Genomic DNA, 14993 nt, shown 5'->3' with positions numbered 1-14993 from the left:
CCTCTCCCTCTCCCTCTCCCTCTCCCTCTTTGTAACCCTACAGCAAGAAAGAAATTAGCTGGAAGTGTTCCAGCAGATGTTACCTAAAACCCTAATCCTATATCCTATACATATTTATGCCTCCTGTTTTCACTCAAATGCTCTCAGACAAATTAATTTGTGTAATCTTTTATATTGCCTACATAACCATTACATTCAAACAAGCCTAAATCAGATGCGCGGAAAGAAATTATTCTGTGTCAATACTTTCTAAAATCAGCTTAAATTTCAGCCAATTAAAAATAAATTGTGTTAACAGAATATTGATCTGCAACTATTTAAATATCACAGCATCCTTCTAGTCTGTCTGGAGAGATACTAAGGTCAGGCTTTTCTTATTCAAGCATCTGTGCCATACCACTCAAGTGAAGCGAAAAAACAAAACCCTCAAGAAAGATCTGCTTTAACACTGAAATCTGCCCAGGTTATTTTTTACCCCAACGTGGGCACAAAAAAAGGAGGAGGAGGAGGAGGAAGAGAGAGAGAGAGAGAGGGAGAGAGAGAGAGAGAGAGAGAGAGAGAGAGAGAGAGAGAGAGAGAGAGAGAGAGAGAGAGAGAGGAGAAAAAGAAAAGAAAGAAGAAAAGAAAAAGAAAAAAAAAACCGGGTCAATTTGAGAAAGACCTGTTCATTTTGGCAGACGGTTCCAAACCCCAGGATTCAATTTCTATGAAGGTCCAAAGGGTAGGAAGGTCTCAGAAGGGGTCAATTTCTGCTTCCCTGCCAGCACGCCAGCCGTGAACTTCACAGCAATGCCTGAAAAAACTTGTCCCGTGGAAGGTGCCGGAAACCTGCGGGGCTGCAGGCAGGGCGCTCGCCCACCCTCCCAGGCGGCCAAGGTCAGAAGGACCGGGGTTCTGAGTCGCAGCTGCTGGCGGGTCCGGGCTCTTTAGGAACTTGGGCGGGGGTTTGGAGCTCTTTTCAGTGCTAGCGCAAAAGGGTTTCCCCTCGTTGCAAGCCCTGGAGAGCCGTGGCCACGGGAATAGTGGGGTGGGGACACCGCAGACCTGCAGCAGAGGGGAGCCCCGCCGGGTCCAGCCTCGACTCACTGTCCCTCTAGCATAGCCCCTCTGTCTCCCAGCTCCAAAAATCGCAGTCCCAGCCCTACCGGGAAGCCCCTAGAGACGCGTGGTGGGTCGTCTAGAGAGACTCCAGCGTGGGACGCCCTCGGCTCGTCGCCCCGTTGTGGAGGGACCAGTGCCGGTGCCCCTTCTGTCACTCTCTTGAGTGGACCAACTGAGTTCTCTCTAAGGACAAACTGGTGGACACACCGCCAATGTGAGACGACCTGACGGGCGGACGCAACTACTCACCGTGCCGAGTCTCCCACCTCTCTTGGGGAACTAGGGAAGCCTCCACTCCCGCGGCAGCCGTCACCGCTTTACCTTCCCTAGCGGCAGAGACAAGTAATCGAAACCTCCGGCCCCGCCCTCTTGCCGGAGCAAACGCGCAGCCTAATTTGCTGTTTACCACTCCCGGTCTGCCCATTCGAACCAATGGACAAGTACCTCTCGTCCCGCTAGGTCCCGCCTTGGCCCCGCCTACTTCTGATAGGCGCCAATGAAGAGAAAGCGCTCGTGCTCGGATTCGGGCTCGCGCGCCCCGCCCACGCTGCTCGTTCTTGAATCCCCGAAATCCTAGAACACGGGTTTCTTGTACTTGCTCTCTGCTACAGGAACGCGCTTATGCGCGCTCGCGACGCTCCTCCTGGCGCACCAGGTTTGGTTGCTCAGCCAGGCTATTGCAACCTGGGCTGCGAGGATGGAAGGGGCGGTGCTCGAGCTGGGAGTTTACTTGGCGAGGGGGAAGTGAGGGAGGAATGGAGGGGGCCGGAATCGTGACAGAGAGGGGTGGATGCGAGGGTTGAGGCGGGGTGAAGAGGCCCGGGAATCCACCTGTCACTGCGGTGGGAAAAGAAAGGGGGAATCCTGCCTGCAGCGCAGTTATCCTCGCCTCCCTCCCTGGAGACCCGTGCGCGGAGTGGGCGGAGGGCGGGGAGCATATTTCGGGCGGGAGCCCGGCACTGCTTGAAAATAAAGGACGAAGGGTTGGCTCATCTCGGTCCTTGGTTTAGAAAAAAAATGATAACAGAGTCTATTGCTGCTCCCTAACTGTTGCAGCCGTGCGTGCACGCGCGCGCAAACACATTCTTATGCACGTTCATCTAGCAGCCTGCGATCCCCTGGGGTGACTTTAAGAGCAAAGAACTGGCAGCAAGAGGATTCCTTACACAGCAGCTGGACGTGTGCAAACCGCGGCGGCAGCGGCTGCGGCATCAACCCACAACTCTACTCCGGTCCGATGCTCTGCTTTACAAGATTCCCCAGCTGGTAAAAAAAAAAAAAAAAAAAAAAAAAAAAAAAAAAAAGCAATGAAGTCATTGTCGGGCCAGTAGAAATATAAAAATCTTAATAACCACTGTGGATCAGGTTTTCAATGAGAATGAATAGGGGATGAGATACAGATATAGTCCCAGCGCACTTTAAAAAAAATAAAAAAAGAAGAAATGATTTTGTTAAAGACATTGCAGACAAATCTATGGAAAGCTGCATGATGATTCTGAAACACTTTTTAAAAGAAGAGAGTAAGGATAAGGGTTTTCTGGGGTTTAGGAAGGGACAGAAAATAGATAGTGTATGAGGTCGGAGATGCCACCAAATAAGAAATAGCAGTTTGTAACAGGAAATAGATATCTTGGATAAAATCTATTTAATCTACTCTTGTCTTGAATCTGGTAATGACAGGTAGCTATGTAATGGATTTATCCACTCGATTCCAAGTCAATAAGATTTTCTTTTTCATAGCATGGTGAATATTTCATAAGCAATTGAAGGCATCTACTTTCTCAGGAAGCATATTAGCCAATTTTCCAGGTAGGAGCGGTGGATTAACAATGAGGTGAAAATGGAGTCAGGCTCTGCAGAGGCTCCTGCCTCCTCCAGTTGCAAAATAACACTGCTGTGACCTCATGCTTCACTTTCAGCCACGTGGAGCCAAGATTCCTGGGACAATCGCTGCATTATCACCCCCCCTGTCAATGCCTTTGTACGCGAAATTTCAGTAGCGTTGCCTTGGAATCAAATATAGGATGGTTTATCTAAATAGACGGAGAAGAAGGGGGGGGGGAAGCAGAGTGCCAACAGATTTAAGTTCCGTGTCATTTTACGTAGCTATATTACATGTTTTCCACGGTGTGATACCATGGGCAAATGCAGCCTTTCCCTAAGGAACATTTGCTTCGATTTGGTTTTCAGCACTGGTCTGTTGCATCCACATCCAGCTCAGTTAATTCTTCTTTGGAGAGAAAACTAGACATTTTAAGTGTTTTTAAGAAATACCATGCTGTCATTTACCTGAGGTCTTTTCTTATGTTAAAAGAGCAGTAATAGTTCCCTGCGAATGCCTGCTGCTCCGTTAAAAAATTCTACAGATATGTAAGGCTGACAGAGAAAATAGAGGCTGCTTCCATAAATTTGAATTTTAGATAAACAACAAATAACTTTTGATTCGTGTATTTTTATCCCAAATACATTCAGGACAAGGCTAGAAGAATGTGGAAGCCTTTTAATCCCTGTCCAAAAAGAAGCTTATGAAATGCCCTCTGTGCAAACTAAACGCATGTGTAGGCTTTGTTTGGAGAAACTGAAAAATAAGTTGCTGTTTATCTGAAATTCACATTACAGTGGGTATCCTCTGTTTCTATTTGCTCCACTGGACGACCCAATACTGTTAGACACATTATGTCTAATTCTCACATATCTCAGCAAGAGTCTCCCCACTTCCAGATGGAGAGCCAGCTTCGGAGCCTCCTCAGCATCTATTTCTTCCCTCTCCCCACTAAAGGAACCCCCACTGTTTGCAGATATCCAGCCCCTCCACACACGGAGAGGCTGAGTCCAAATTCGTCTCAGTCAATCCACATGTGGCTTGATTAGCCTAAAAGAATAAAGCTTCGCATCCCATGGTTTAAAAGAAAGATTTTCCCCCTTATACCTTCTGGATGAACAACAAACTTAAATACCCCAAATACCACAGGCAGCCATTTTGAGAGCCCCCTTAAGCCAAAGCCTACATACTAATTAAGGTCAAGTTTACAAAAGACGCAAAGGGAAATTAAAATGTAGGTTTTTGACAACACGAACATTTATGAACTACCCATGAGGGCCTAAGCTTCATGATACAGCCTGGGTCCCCTGCAAGGCAGAAGAATCAACCCAATGGGTGAATTGCTAGTGCTCGTAGGCAGAAGGGCGCATCAGTAAGTGTCCTGTTCAGAGTGCAAATCATGCCAAATCTTTCATCGTTTTCTTCGAAGTTTATGACACATAAACAAAATAGGGTATGGTGGCACACCTGGGCAATGCCAGCACTTGAAAAGCAGAAGCAGGGAGATCACAAGTTCAAGGCCACTCACCATCTCCATAGGGAGTTCCAGGTCAGCCATGGCTATACAGGTGAGACCTTGTCTCAACAAACAAAACAAAAACTAAATATAAAGTTTATGCTATTTAGATGTCGTTTTAGAAATTCAAGTCCAATACTTTAAGCTTTTGAAGTCTCCATCTTTGTTCTCTGAGCACTAAGTTTAGCCACAAATAGTGTGGAAAGAACATGAATGCTGGCCTCAACACCTGATGTTCTTCTAGACCTTTAACACATCATCTTAAATTGTGATCACACCTTTAAGAAAAAAATTCAAGAATCGACTTTCCTCTGAGAAGCTCAAGTTCACATTTCTGGGTGTGTCTTCTTCTTTCTTTATTTTAACATCTGTGTTTAAATTTATCTTTCAGATCTCCTTTTGGGACTGGGAAGGTGGTTCAGTATGTAAATTGCTTACTGCTGAAGCATGAGGGGCTGAGTTCATTCCCAGTAACAACGTAAAAAACCAAGCCTGGTGACAAGGGTTTGTAGTCCCGGGCTGGGGAGGCAGAGACACATGGATCCCTGGACTAATTAACTAGCCAACCTAGCCTAATTAGCAAGTCCTAGGCTCAAAAAAAGTGCACATCTCCTGATTAACAATGCCCTGGTCTCTGTACATGTGCACACACATGTATTCATACACTCACACTCAAAAGAGCCCCTTTAAATAAACTCCAACTCTACTTCAAAAATGAAACAGGCAGTTCATGGTGGCACATGCCTTTAGGCACAGTGCTTGGAAAGCAGGCAGATCTCTGATTTTCAGGGCCACCTTGGTTCCAGGACAGCCAGAGCTACATAGTTGATTCTGTCTCCAAAGGGAAAAAAAAAAAGCTTTTCTGACCCTGTAAGCTGTGTCTGTATACGCTGCCTTAATTACCACAGATAGTGAAAGTTGACCAGAGAGTTATCCTGATGTCAGAAGAAGTAAAAACATTGTCACCTGTTCGAAATTAAAAATGAAAAGATGACCTTCTTGGCTATAATCCTTTCACTTGTAAGGATTAACGAATGTAGTGATGTTTTGTTTGTGTTTTAACAAATAAAGCTTTCCTGAAGATTTGAGTGCAAAGCTAAACCACTAGAGGCCCCCTCAGTAGTGGCACACATCTTTAATCCCAGGACTCGGGAGACAGAGGCAGACGGATCTCTGTGAGTTGAAGGCCACCCTGATCTACACGAGATTCAATCAGTCTAAAAGAGAAATAAGAGCCAAGCGGTGGAGGCTCAAACCTTTAATCCCAGCCCTGGGGAGGTGGAGACAGGAGGGCTATGGCTGAGCGGAGAGAGGAATATAAGGTGGGAAGAGACAGGAGCTCATTGTGGTCTGGAGATGCAGTCTGTGCATTTGTAGAGACAGGAATGCCTGTTTGGCCTGAGCATTGGTAGAGGTAAAAACTCTATAGTGACTGGCCAACTCTGCTCCTCTGATCTTCAGCATTAACCCCTATATCTGACTTCTAGTTTTTATTATTTATGCCAATTAGAATTCGTGCTACAGACAAAGGACTTAACAGTTTGAGGCCAAACTAGACTATAGAGGGAGAGCTTGTTTAAAAAGAAAAACAATTTAAAAATGGGCTGAGAATGTAATGCAGTTGGTACTGAATTTGCCTGGCATATATGAAGCCCTGGGCTGGATCCCCAGCACCAAAAAAATTAGGACTGATGTGCACACCTGTAATTCCAGCACTCTGGAGGGAAAGGCCAGATGATCAGGAGTTTAAGGTCATCATATATATATATTTCCAGGCTTGCCTGATCTAAGATTAAAAGCAAAAGGAAGAAAGGGCTGGAGAGAGTAAAAGCAAACCACAGAATAGAGCGCCACCTTAGCTAAAACTGTGGAAGGAAATCTTACCTGGGTTTGAATTCTAGCTTCAATTACAGCCTTTTAAGTTACTCAGTTCCTGTGTGCCCCCAGTTTCCTCTTCTAGAAAATGATTACAATATCTGTGCTTATCTCCCATGTAGGTGGATAAGTATGAAATGCCTAGCAAATTACCTGGCCCAAAATAAGAACTTTGTAAGCTTTAGTTGCTATTTATCAGGATCCATTCTGTGGACTATATATAAACTTGAAGCATTTTTCCGCCGTAATTAATCCTTTGAGTCCTATTTTATGACAGATTTGCCTTTTGTGTCCCTTTATATCTTTGCTGATTCTTCTGACTTTTGGATCTTTTTCCGATCTTAAAAAAAAAAAAAATCAATCCTGCTTAGCCAGGCAGTAGTGTCACATGCCTTTAATCCCAGCATTTGGGAGGCAGAGACAGGCCAACTTCCGAGTTCGAGGTCAGCTTGGTCTACAGAGCAAGTTCCAGGACAGCCAAGGCTACGCAGAGAAACCCTGTCTCAAAAATCAAAACAAGCAGCAGCAGCAGCAAAAACAACAATGAAAACGTCAATCCAACTTAATATTAGAATGCTGCATTGGATCGAAACCCCCAGTTTCAGAGGATAGTGGCATGAATGTGACATGAAAGTAGAAGGAGGAATCTCTGGGGGAAGGAAGGGAACCCAGCTAGAAGGAAACAGCTCATGGCGGCAAATGGACAGAGACAGTTAGAGAAGGGGATAAGTTAGAACAAATTATACACGTACTATAAATGCTATAATGCAGGAAACAATTACTTTAAAAAAGTAATCTTTAGGAACCAGAGCTATCCCTCACTTGGAGTGCTTGCCTAGCTTGCACAGAGCCTTGCTTTTGATTTCTAGCACTGCATAACTGGAATGTAGTGCTGTACACCCAGAATTCCACCCCCACCCCCAGGAGGGAAAGCAGAAACTCAAGGTTATCCTTGACTACGTCAATTTTGACATCAGCTTCACAATACAAGAGAGCCAGTCTCAAAAAAAAAAAAATTCATAGTGGTGCAAGCATTTGATCCCAGCACTGGGGAGGCAGAGGCAGGTGGATCTCAATGAGTTTGAGGCCAGCCTGGTTTACAAAGTGAGTTCCAGGACAGTCAAGGCTACATGGAGAAACCCTGTCCTGAAAAACTTATTTTAAAAATTTCAAACATACAGTAACATTTTTAAAATCCTAAGTAAACAAAAGATCCTAAGTAAACAACAACAAAAATGTCCCCTTCCCCCTCACCATCACCACCCCCACCAGGCTTGTGACTAAAGGCAAATGAAGTGATCAGGAGCTGGGATCGGCCTTTCCTTTGTACTCCAGCTCCTTAAGGTGGATTTTCAGTTCTCTCACCGTACCTAATGTCTCTGACGATAGGGTTTGTAGGAATAAAAGGGGAGAAAGAGTCACTGGCCTTTAAGAACACACAAAAGAGACATGGTAAATTAGCTCAGCTGGTAAAGTCATTGGCTGCCACGCCTGATGTCTTGAGTTCAATCTCCATGATCGACCTGATGGAATGAAAGACCAGTTCCTACTAGTTGTTCTTTATCACACACACCCCGTTATATTATTATAAAAAATAATCCACAAAGGGGGTTTCCCTTTGGTTAGGCTATAATATACTTGCTCTCACCTAATAAAATATGGCAAAAGTGGTGGTCATGTGTGGTCCTGATGTAACTCTAGGTCAGAAATGGTGTTCCTTTTCAATCTGTTAAATTGTTCACTAGGGGGGAAGGCAGGAGCATGTCACTAGGACACTCAAGATGCCCATGGGGTGAGAAACTGAAGCCTTTGCCAGAGGTTATGAGAGTAACCATCTTGGAAGTGGATATTCCAGCCTGTCTAGAGTTCAGCCTCACGAAAGACCCAGGCCAGAACCATTCCACCAAGCCACTAACGAATTTATAACCCACAGAAACTATGAGATGACACACATCCGTTGTTTGAAGTCGCCCATTTTAAGTGCAATAATTAATAAAATGGCTATGCCTTTTCCAGTTTTAACAACAGACATGACTCAATGCACTTTTACATGCTCTTTGAAAGGCATGTTAGAATTCTAGGACAGTTATATAAAAGCACATGCAATGGGCCCGGGAATGTAGCTCAGTTGGTAGAGTGTTTTCTTACCACACACAAAGACCTCAGTTCAATCCCCAGAAGTTCATAAACTGCACATTACATAGCCCAGTAATCTTAGCACTCAGGATGGGGAGGGTGGGGGCAGAATGATCAGAAGTTCAAAATCATTCTCAGATACATAGCAAGTGAAAAGCCATCCTGGACTACAAAAAAACAAAAAGAGCAACATCAACAAAAAAGTAGTCCTATGTAGTGATAAGCATCCATGTATGAGTTTTCGGAGGCAGAGGCAGAAGGACTGCCCACAAGTTCCAGCCCAGCCAGGGAAATCCTTAATAAACAACAACTACAAATTGGGGGGGGGAGAGTATGAATTGAGCTTTATTCGTTTCGAGTTGTTTTCCTGATGCCTAGCATGGGGCATAACAATCAAGAAGCATCTGCTGAATTAATCCATTAATGAGCTCATCTGTATTCCCACACATTCATTCATTTCAGATTATGTTGGCATACACAGAGGGAAGTCAGGGATCCAGGCAATGGACAGAGAAATATATGTTAACAGACAAAAAAAAAAGTTAAAGAAAGATAAATACAATTTGGGGTCATCCCACCTGTGGGAAGTAGACTGGAATGAAAAGGTAGAATTATAGCCAGATTTCTTGGACCATCAGCCCCCAAATTATGACACAGAGACTTAATAATTGTGAATGCTCAGCATTAGCTTAGGCTTGTTTCTAGCTAGCCTTTTCTTTTTAAACTTAACCCATTTCTATTCATCTATGTGATGACCCAAGGCACATTTACCTCAATCTACATATTGTTCATTCTGCTTTCCTGCTTCCTCCATGACTAGCTGGCTGGTCCCCAGCTGCTTGCCCCGGCTGGCTGGCTAGCTGGCTGGCTGGCTTCCCTTTTCTCTTTGCCTAGCAGCCATGCCTATCACTTCTCTGTCTAGTCATTCTACTTTTTTTAGACCAATCAGGTGTCTTGGGTAGGCAAAGAAAAAGAGCAATACATCTTTACATAGTTAAACAAATGCAGCCCAAACAAATGCCACACATCTTTACGTAGTTAAGCAAATATTCTATTCCAAAACATGCAATGACTGATCTTGTATGTCAATTTGACATATCTGGGAAGAGGAAAACTCAATTGAATAATTTCCTGCTCCATATTGGCATGAGGAAATGTCTGTGGGACAATTTCTTGATGGTTTTCCAATGTAGGAAAGCCCAGGTCATTGGTGCACAGTTCCATTCCTAAGCACGTGGGCCTGGGCTGTGTAGGAAAGGTAGCTGAATACGAGCCTGGGAACAAGTCTGTAAGCAGCATTCCTCCTCCGCCTCTGCCTCCGTTCCTGATTCCAGATTCCTACCCTGATTTGCCCTCGTGGTAAACTGTTACCTAGAAGAGTAAAATGAAATAAATTTTGTTCTCCCCAGGTTCTATTTACTGGTGATGTTCATCACAGTGACAGGAAGCATACAACAAAAGGCAGGAGAGTTGCGGAACAAATCTGACCCTTCTGTGCAGTTGCCTCAAATGTGATGACTCATTTCATGCGTCAGCTTGAACAGGCAAAAGAATGCCAAGATATCTGGTAAAACAGCATTTGTGGGTATGTAATGGTGTTTTCCAGGCAAGATTAGCATTTGAATCACTAGACTGAAGGAAGACGACCTATCCTCCCTAATAGGAGTGGGCAACATCTAACCTGTTTTTGAGAGTCCAGATCGAACACAATGAGAGAGGAAGGGAGAATTTTCAGTCTTTGTCCCTGACTGGAGCACTCACATTTTGCCCTTAGACACTAGAGCTTGGTCCTGTGGAGTTTGAACACACACTAGTGGGCCCTAACTAAATTATACTGCTACCATTCCTGTCATTTCAGTTGCTGTGAGCCCCTATGAGTTCAGTTTAGCTGATTCTGTGGGCTGTAGTCCGTGGCCCTATTCAGTGTTGTCCTTGACTCTACCGACTCCTACAACCCTTCCTTGACTTCTGCAGGATTCCCCAAGCTCCACCTAATGTTTGGCTGTGGATTTCTGCATCTGTTTCCACCAGTTGTTGCATGAATTCTCTTGGGTGAGGATTATGCTAGACTCCAGTCTACAAGTATAGTAGAGCAACTTTAGGAAAGATTTCATTGACTTTTTTTTTCTATTTGCTGGTCTTATTTGGTTTCATTCTAGTTCTCTGGGCTGTCCAGACTCTGGTTCCTGGGCTTCAGGCAGTGTCAGGTGTGGGCTTCCTCTTGTGGCATGGATCTCAAGCTGGACCAGTCATTGGTCTTCTCCTCCCACAAGTTCTGACCCACCTTTACCCCAGCACATCTTGCAAGCAGGACACATTGTGGTTTGAAGGTTTTTTGGCTGGGTTGGTGTCCCAGTTCCTCCACTGGAAGTCTTGCCTGCTTATAAGAGATGGCCAGTTTAGGATCCATATCCCCCAATACTGGGAGTCTTCGAAAGAGTCACCATGGTGGATTTCTGGGAGTTTCCCTTGCAATGGGTTTCTACCTCACCTCCAAAATACCCCCTAATTCCAGTCATCTACCCTAGTACTCTGACTCTCCACTACCCTACCTGATCCCCCCGGTTTCCATCCTTACCCACTCCCAGGCCACCTGAGAAATCCCCTTCCTAGGGAGACTCCAGTGTTTCCCCTTGAGCTCTCCTTGCTACCTAGCCTCTGGATCTGTGGATGACAGCATGATTATCCTTTATGTTAAAGGTAATGTCTACTTGTAAGTGAGTACACACCATGCTTGTATTTATGGGGCTAGGTTACCTCACTCGGGATGATTTTTCTACTTCCACTCATTTGCCTACAAATTTTGATTTTTGGGTTTTTGTTTGTTTGTTGAGACAGAGTTTCTCTGAAGCCTTGAATGTCCTGGAGCTCACTCTGTAGACCAGGCTGGCCTCAGAGTCAGAGATCCCCCTCCCTCTGCCACCTGAGTGCTGGGATAAAGGTATGTGTCACCAATGCCCAGCAGGATATTACCTTTTAACAGCTGAGTAATACTCCATTGTGTAAATGTACCACATATTTCTCTGTTTGTTCTTTATTTTAGGGCCATGTAGGTTGTTTTCAGTTTTTGGTTACAACAAATAAAGCTACTATGAACATATTTGAGCAAGTGTCCTTGTTGTAGTGTGGAGCGCCCTTTTGAGTTTGTGCCCGGTGATGGTATAACTGGGTCTTGACGTAGGTGGATTCCAAGTTTTCTGAGAAACCACCATATTGTTTCCAAAGTGACTGTGCAATTTTGCACTCCCACCAGCAATGGAGGAGTGTTCCTCTTGCTCCATATCCTCGCCAGCATGAGCTGTCACATGTGTTTTTGATCTTAGCCATTCTGAAAGGCATAAGATGGAATCTCAAAGTTGTTTTGATTTGCATTTCTCTGATAGCTAAGGATGTTGAACATTTAAGTGTTTCTTGGCCATTTGAGATTCTTCTGTTGAAAATTCTGTTTAGTTACATAACCCATTTTTAATTGGATTTTTTGGGGGTTTTTAGTGTGTAGTTTCTTGATTTGTTTATATATTTAGAAATTAGCCCTCTGTCAGATATGGGGTTAGTGAAGATCTTTTCCCCTTCGGTAGGCTGCCATTTTGTCCTATTGACTGTGTCCTTTGCCTTTACAGAAGCTTTTCAGTCTCACAAGGTTCCATTTATTAATTGTTAATTTTAGCACCTGCACTACTGGTGTTCTGTTCAGGAAGTTGTCTCCTGTGCCAATAATGCATTCAAATCTATTCCTCTCTTCTGTCAGATTCAGTGTATGTGGTTTTATTTTGAGATTTTTGGTCTACTTGGACTTGATATTTGTGCAGGGCGGTAAATAAGGATCTGTTTGTGTTCTTCTATATGCTGATATCCAGTTAGACCAGAACCATTTGTTGAAGATGCTTTCTTTTTTCATTGTATACTTCTAGCTTCTTTGTCAAAAATCAGGTGTCCATGTGTGCTTGGATTTATGTTGGGGTCTTTGATTTGATTCCATTGATCAATTTGTCTATTTTTATGCCAATACCAAACTGTTTTTATCACAATATCTCTGTAACAGCGCTTGAAGTCAGAGATGGTAATACATCTTGGAGTTCTTTCATTGTACAGGACTTTGCTATCCTGGATTTTTTGTTTTTCCATATGAAGTTGAGTATTGTTCTTTCAAGATCTGTAAAAAATTGTGTTGGAATTTTGATGGGGATTTCATTGAATCTGTGGATTGCTTTTGGTAAGATGGCCATTTTTACTATGCTAATCTTACTAATCCTTGAGCATGGGACATCTTTCCATCTTCTGATATCTTCTCCAATTTCTTTCTTCATAGACTTGAAGTTCTTGTCACACAGGCTTTTTACTTTCTTGGCTCGAGTTACCCCAAAATATTTTATATTATTTGTGTTTATTGTGAAGGGTGATATTTCTCTGATTTTTTTTCTCAGTCTATTGGTCATTTGTATAAAGGAAGGCTACTGATTTTTTTTTAGTTAACCTTGTATCTAGCCACTTCTCTGAATGTGTTTATCAGCTGTAGGAGTTTCCTGGTAGAATTTTTATGGTTACTTATATATACCATCATATTATCTGTGAATAATGATGTTTTAACTTCTTCCTTTCCAATTTCTATCCTCTTTATCTCCTTCAGTTGTCTTATTGCTCTAGATAGAACTTCAAGTACATTAAATAGATATAGAGAGAGTGGACAGTCTTGTCTTGTTCCTGATTTCAATAAAATTGATTTGAGTTTCTCTCCATATAATTTGATGGAGGATATAAGCTTGTTGTAAATTGCCTTGATTGTGTTGAGGTATGTCCCTTATATCCCTGATCTCTCCAAGACCTTTATCATAAAGGGGTGTTGGATTTTGTCAAAGGCTTTTCAGCATCTAATGAAATAAACATATTAGTTTTTTTCTTTTAGTTGGTCTATATGGTAGATTATATTCACAGATTTTCATATGTTGAAACATATATGTATCTCTGGGATGAAGTCTACTTGATCATGGTGGATGATCTATTTGATGTGTTCTTGGATTCAATTTGTGAAGATTTTGTTGAGTATTTTTGCATCAACCTTAATGAGGGAAATTTGTCTGTATTTTCTTTCTTTGTTGAATTTTTGTGTGGTTTTGGTATCAGGGTGATTGTGGCCTCATGAGATGAATTTGGCAACATTCCCTCTGTTTCTATTTTGTGGAATAATTTGAGGAGCATTGGTAATTAGATCTTCTTTAAATGAACTTAACAGATATATATATATACAAACACCAAAAAATGAACATTCCATTTAGCAGCACACAGAAGCTTACCTAAAATATACTATATCCTGGCACACAAAATAAATAATAGAAATACGAAAACACTGAAATAACTCCTCACATCCTTTTGACCACAAAGCAATAAAATTCAAAATTGACAGCAAAGAAACCTCTACTAAATACAAAACTTATGAGCATTAGACAACTCATTACCGAATGAAGAATAAATGAGTCAAAGAAGAAATCAAGAAAGAAATCTTAAAAAGTCCTGGAACTCAATGAAAATGAAAACACAATACAACAAACCCTCTGGAAAACTTTGAAAGCAATCCTATGAGAAAAATTTATAGTCCTAAATGCCTACATTTAAAAAATCGTAAAGAGCACTAATAAATGACTTAATGATGCAACTCCAAAAGTTGGAAAAACAAAGCAAATCCAAACCTAATAGATGGCAAGAAATAATAAAAATCAGAGTGAAAATTAGTGAAATTGGAAGAAAGAAAACAATACAATATATCAACAAATGTAAGAGCTGATTCTTTGAGATGATAAGCAAGGTTGGTAGACTCTTTGCCAAACTAATTAAAAGAAAGAAAGGAAGAAAGGTAGGAAGGAAGAAAGGACGAAAGGAAGGCAACAAGGACCCAAATTTATTGAATCAGAAATGAATAGGGAAATATTACAACAGACCCCAAAGAAATTGAGAATATTACAAGAGAATACTTTAAAAACTTGTACTCCATTACACTGGAAACCCTTTAAAACAAGATGAATTTCTAGATTTAGCCGAACCATGAAAATTAAACCAAGAAGAAATCAACAACTTAAACAGACCCATAACAAATGAGGAGATTGAAATAGTAATAAAAAGCATTCCAACTTAAAAAAAAAAAAAACTCCAGTGCCAGATGGGCCAGATGGATTCACAGCAAAATTCTACCAGACATTCAAAGAAGAACTACAGCCAATCCTTTTAAAACTAAAAAAAGAAAGAAAGAAAGAAAGAAAAAAACAGAACATTCCCAAACTCCTCCTATGAAACCAGTATCATCCTAATACCAAAACCAGAAAATACACAATATACACAATAACAACCAGAAAAGAAAATTACAGGCCAATATTTCTGATGGGCATAGACTCAAAAATACCTAATAATGTGCTTGCAAACATAATACAGAGACATCAAAAAGATTGTCTACTATGATCAACTTGACTTTATCCCTGAAATGCAGGGATGGTTCAACATATGCAAGTCAATAAATGCAATAAACCACATAAATGGACTTAAAGATATGAAACA

General features: G+C 42.2%; 1 protein-coding gene across 2 annotated transcripts in view; it reads right to left on the bottom strand.

Annotated features, from left to right (window-relative positions):
- Cdkl5 (cyclin dependent kinase like 5) overlaps positions 1-1445 on the bottom strand; it is a 195819-nt gene extending 194374 nt beyond the window's left edge. Inside the window, exon 1 of one of the 2 annotated variants that reach the window (XM_026784762.1) lies at positions 1351-1445. The gene's annotated coding sequence lies outside the window, so the exon portion shown is untranslated. The remainder of the gene's footprint in view (positions 1-1350) is intronic. The other variant, XM_013350568.2, reaches the window with a different exon arrangement.
- Positions 1446-14993: the final 13548 nt, after the last annotated feature.

This window comes from Microtus ochrogaster, chromosome X (assembly GCF_000317375.1).
Source record: "Microtus ochrogaster isolate Prairie Vole_2 chromosome X, MicOch1.0, whole genome shotgun sequence".
Lineage (NCBI taxonomy): Eukaryota > Metazoa > Chordata > Mammalia > Rodentia > Cricetidae > Microtus > Microtus ochrogaster.
Note: the sequence above shows the minus strand (reverse complement) of the source record. Positions and strands in the feature narration are given on the sequence as shown.